The sequence below is a fragment of the Vulpes vulpes genome, chromosome 12 (genome assembly GCF_048418805.1).
Source record: "Vulpes vulpes isolate BD-2025 chromosome 12, VulVul3, whole genome shotgun sequence".
Lineage (NCBI taxonomy): Eukaryota > Metazoa > Chordata > Mammalia > Carnivora > Canidae > Vulpes > Vulpes vulpes.
This window is the reverse complement of record NC_132791.1, coordinates 13,418,673-13,424,672: the sequence shown is the minus strand read 5'-3', so window position 1 is coordinate 13,424,672 and position 6,000 is coordinate 13,418,673.

The window sequence follows — 6,000 nt, the reverse complement described above, 5'->3', positions numbered from 1 at the left end:
TTGGCTTTTGAGGATTGGGGTCTCTCCCCTCTGCATCTCCCTCTTTCTCTCACTTCTTTCTGTCTCCTTCTACACCTTTCCTTTTGTCCCTTCTCCCTCAGCTCCCTTTCTCTTTTTTAAAGACCTGCTGGCTACCTGGCTGGCTCAATCAGTAGAAATGCAACTCTTGATCTCAGAGTTGTGAGTTCAAGCCCCATGTGACATGTAGAGATTACTTAAAAATAAAATCTTAAAAAAAGAAGAAGAAGAAGAAGAAAGAAACCTGCTTGCCTAATCCAATAGGACTGGGTCCTCATAAAAGAGAGGAAGGGGTGCCAGGGGTGTGTGCAGACAGAGGAAAGGACAGTCAGGAAGAAAAGTCTCAACAGAAACCAACCCTACTGACAACTTAATCTTGGGCTTCCAGTTGCCAGAACTGTGAGAAAATAAATTTCTGATGTTTCAGCCAAAAAACAACAAAGCAAAGAAAAAGAAAACCTGCTTTACATTCGTTTTTACATGTGTCCGGTCCTTAGTTGTGGATCTGTGGTTCTCAGTACAACAAATTTTTTTCTTCCTTTCAATTCAACACCCAGCATCCATTTCAGCTCTGTCACTACCCCACTGTATGATGTTCAGCAATAATAATAGCAAACACATATTATGCTTAATAGGTGCCATTCCTTTTCTAAGTGCTTTGGTATAAAATTAGCTGATTTCATTGTCAGGACAACCCACGAGGTAAGGATTTTTATTATTGTATTTATCTAGTCACCAAGTACTTTAGTTTACCTTCCTGTAGTGCTCCCACCCATAGCAGACATCCATCCCCCCAATTCCTGTTGGACTAAGGAGTGACCATACATACCATTTTCTTTGGCCAGTGAAATAAAGGCAGAAGTGCCATGTGACATTGCTACAAAGAAACTTTAAAAGCCAGTGCGTGCTTTGCCATGTTCTCTTTTCACTGTGTCATGGTGACTGGCAGTGCCCAAACAGTGGCTGCTCGGTCAGCCTGGGTCTGAAGATAAAGACGGCATGGAGCAGAGACATAGTCAACTCATGAAGGACATGTAGTGTGTATAAGAAGGAAACATTTGTTGTCTATCATTGAGATTTGGGGTGTCATCTCTTACTGCAGCATAATCTAGCCTATCCTGATGATTTCCCACATTTCAGATAAGGAAACAAAAACATATTTATAGAGTATGCCCAGTAGTCGTCCTCCAGAATCTGAGCTCCTAACCACTACTCTAATTATTTCTTTGAACTTCAGTTCCGGTTTTTGAGCTGGGATCATCTGTACTCTAGCTGAAGGTAATGAATGCTATTTATTTTGGTCCCATCAATCTGGTTCTCACTCATTCCATTGCCTGCTTTCTTTTCAGCTGTGAGCATGCGAGGCGTATCTCTTATATGGTTGATGCTGGTCAAGTTCAAGGCAACTGAAGAGTTCAAAGCTGCCTACTTCCTGATGCTCCCATCAGGTTTACAATCAGAGATCTCTACTATCCATGTTCCCAGCTCAGGACACCATCATGGAAAGAATTTCCAAACCTCTGCTTCTCCCCACCAGGCATCTTACTATTAGTGTTTGAGGAGGGATGATAATAATTGTTATTATTTATTAAGTATCTGCTATTCTCCAACAACTATACAAATATGATTTCTAATTCTTAAAGCCATACTACAAAGCAGGTAGTATTCCCATTCTTCTTGATGAGGAAACAGAGACCCAGTAATACTAAAAGATGTCTAAGATCACACATCTAATATGTTTTAGGTTCCTGATTCCGTTTGAGAGCCATCTGATGCTAAAGCCTATGTTCTTTCCACAAGGCTGCTTGTTGTAGCAAGTGCTGCTCTAGCTGGTCTTCTGGTGTTATAATCTGTGACCATGGAGGTACCTGAGTCTTTCGATATGTTCTATGCTAAATAATATTTAAGATGTTTTTGAAGACGGAAGAAAAGGGACGGTGAGCTCAATCTAGGTAAATTCCTAGAAAAGGCTTAATGTCACAGAAAAACAGTGAAGCCTGAAAAACAAGTAAAATGGCCCAAACACTTTGAGGTTTCTACTTAAAATAATAAGGCTAACCACAGTGCTGAAGAATCTTTGATTCAAAGCTTTCTGAGCTCTCAACCAAACCTTAATGAAGCAACCTCCAAAGGAGGCATTCCAATTAGCCCTATATTCCAGATGATCAGACCAGGACCCCAAAGTCCAATTTCCTGTCCCTGGTGCTCGTCTTGGAAATTTTCCCTATTGCAAAGCTGTGCACCAAATACCACATGTACAAATAACTGCCTGATTTCTCCAACAGGCATATCTTGAGTCATTGATCATTGCTATGTTTCAATAAATATTTTTTCCTGATAATGAGCCAATTTGTCATCTAAAGCCAGATGTTGACAGGCCTGGCCTCTTTTTTTAAAAATGTATCATCATAATTATTATTATTTGGTATTGCCATCTGGGTCACATTTTAAAAAATAAGAGGCTTTCTTGTGCTTTTGGAAACCACTTCTTCCGGAATACTGTGTCCTCAAGACATCCCCTCACAGCATGGCCTCACAAATAGCAAGTCATTGGTGCAGGCTTCTCAAAACACTTTCTCCTGCATAATCCCATTTTCACCAAAACCCCCAAGTCATAATACCCCCTTATTCACGCAGCTGCCATTTACAGAGTGCCTGCAATATGCCAGACTTAAATGCCAGATGCTGTGAAGAATACAAAGCTATACAAATATATAGTCCTATCTCACCACTCAGTTAAAAGACCTTAAGTAAAAAGTAGTGCTTTTTTGTAATGTTAAAATTTGAAAGCCATGTAGAGTGTTTCACTTTCTTTTCTTTTTTTTTTTTTTTTTAAGATTTTATTTATTTGACAGAGAGAGAGCACAAATGGGAGAGGCAGACAGAGAGGAAAAGGCAGGCTCCCCATCGAGCCAGGGGTCCATGTGGGGCTCCATCCCAGGACCCTGGAATTATGACCTGAGCTGAAGACAAGACGCTTAACCGACTGAGCCACCCAGGTGCCCTGATATTTCACTTTCTAGAGAGAAATCAAGGTTCTGTCCACTGTCAAGCCTCATTATGTCCCACAATCGGAAAAAGAGGGTGTTGAAATTCTTGGGAGGAAAGATGCTTCCTCTGCTCTTCTCAGTTCTTTGGCTGGTCTAATAATCAAGTTAACATAAGAAATATTAATAGGAGGAAAACATACATACAAATTGGAGCTCTTAAGAATATGATACCCACAGGCACTCAGGCTGTTGAAGTCTACATGCCATTCTGAACTAAAGAAAATCTTTAGGATTCAAAGGGGGAGGAAGACAACTCACAGGAAGATGGGAAGAGCCTTTGTTTGGTAAACAAATATTTGCCTTGCCCTGCAGAGACAATGGGACACGGAGAGGAATTTAACCTCTAGGCCTGCAGAGCTCCGAATCCCCCACCCCCCAGCCCCCACCCCTGTCCTCCCAGCAGCTTATCACCCCAGTCCATATGCTTATCTCTGGTGATAGTTCTCCCTCTGGACCAGACCCTCTATCTGGATTCTTTGAGGCACTTTAGGGAGATGTAGGTTTTCCTTGAATCTGCCACTCTTGACTGCCTTCAGCTCAATATTGTCCATATGCCAAAGTGGCACATTTTGGGGAGACTTGTTCTGAATCCCTTCAATATGCATTGATCAGGGATCCCTGGGTGGCGCAGCGGTTTGGCGCCTGCCTTTGGCCCAGGGCGTGATCCTGGAGACCAGGGATGGAATCCCGCATTGGGCTTCCGGTGCATGGAGCCTGCTTCTCCCTCTGCCTGTGTCTCTGCCTCTCTCTCTCTCTCTGTGACTATCATAAATAAATAAATAAAATAAAAAAATAAAAAAATAAAAATAAATTTAAAAAAATATGCATTGATCAGGCTTTATATTTCTTGGACCACAGTGCCTGGAAGCGGTGCTATCGGTGTGAGTGGGAAGTTAACTAAAGTGCTAAATCCCTTTGCCATCTCCAGTCTCCCTAGAGAGGCCTAAGGCTACATTCCCCCTAGAAAGGAACTTCTGTTTCCTGGAGTAAAACTAACGGGATCCTAGGAGAAGGCCACGAGGCCTTTGTAGGCTGCAAAATGCTTTCTCATAGTTCCACAGGAAATGACATCGGGCTATGAGTTAAGAAAAATTATCCAAAACACGGTAGGTTTAAGAGAGCACAACCTGTCCTTTCAATGTCATGCCAAACTGTAGTTTAACAGTTTTATTTAAGAATTATCTAATTTCGGAGTGCCTAGGTGGCTCAGTTAAGCATCTGCCTTTAGCTGAACTCATGATCTCAGGGCCCTGAGATCAGCTCCCTCCCCTCGCTGCTCAGTGGGGAGCCTACTTCTCCCTCTCCCTCTCCCTCTCCTCCTCCCCCTGCTTGTGCTCTCTCTCTCTCTTGCTCTCAAATAAATAAATAGAATCTTTAAAAAAAAAAGAAAAAAGAAAAAAGGACCATAGCTTTCACATTAAAAAAAAAAAATGTAATTTCCCAAGAGGAGATACCATCCTCTGGCTTTGCCATTTACTATTGAGGCTGAGACAGGTGACTTTGCCTGTTAACTTGTGGATTTGTGACTACTAGAGATGCAAATGATTTCTAACTAGTAGATAAGATAACCCCCAAAAGTTGTGGTTTTATTGCCCTGGAGGGCAGTAAACCAGTTTTGTATCTCACAGTGACCTTATTCTGAAGTTCTTTTTAAAATTGCCTGCATGTATCCTGTTTCTCTTCTTACTGGTTCCCTCAATAATTAATGAGTTAAATAAAATCTTTGACATGTGTTTATTCTATATTTTTGAGAAAGTCGTGTTTTCAGCTTTTGAAATTTATACTTTGACAGAGGTCAGAGGTCAATCCAGGGATAATAAGAATTCCTCTGCCTGGCCTTGTCCTCTGGCATGTATGTCCTTTGGGAGCCTCAAAGGGAGGAACCAGATGGGAAAGGATTCCAGAGTATGGGACCTTAGGTCCTGGCAAAATATCACCTCCATGGTATCGAATCAGGACCACAAGCAACATCTTGTAAAAAAAACAAAAACAAACAAACAAAAAACCCAGGAGATTAAAATTCAATTATCTGCAATGAAATAAAGTCCTATTGGATAATAATCCAAAATATAGAATAAACACCCATGAGTTCATTCTGATATAAATACATGACTGAGTAAATGAATGAGAAGTGACAAACTTCCCATACAGAAGACTCCCAAACAATTTATGTAAATACTCTGCTCCTGAGGAGGAGGAACAGATCTCCCCTCTTCCATAAGAGTGGTCTGCACAGGACTTTCTTCCAAAGAGTACAGTATGAAAAGAATGAAAAAAGAGTAACTTTACAAAGAAGAAATGTGGCGAGCACTAACTCAGCTTGATTTGGGTGAAGGTCAACAGTGATAATATTCAACCCAATACAATGTAATGAAAATGCCACTTAACTTCTATGGTCTTCTGAGAACACATAACCCCTGTCTAACCATGCATTCCTAATGGAGGTACATTTTGTAAAACAGTTGACCAGCATTCCTCAAAACTTTAAAGATCATCAAAAATAAGGGAAATCTGAGAAACTGCCCCGGCCAAGAGGCATTTAAGGAGACCTTAACTACTGAATGTAATGTGGAGTCCTGGATGGGATCTTGGAACAGGAGAGAAGGACATTAGGGAAAATTGGGGAAATTAGGGACATTAGGACATTAGGGACATTAGGGTACTTTGAGGAAATCTGAATAAAGCATGGGTTTTAGTTAACAATAATGTATCAACATTGGATTATTGTGACAAATGTACCATATAATGGATGATATTAATAATAAGAGAAACTGGATGTGGGGTATATGGGAACTCTGTATTATCTTCATAATGTTTCTGTAAATCTAAAACTGTTCTGAAATAAAAAGTTTATTTAAAAATAAATTATAAGGGACCACTGAGTCTCAGTGGCTCAGTGGTTGAGCATCGGCCTTCAGCTCAGGGTGTGATC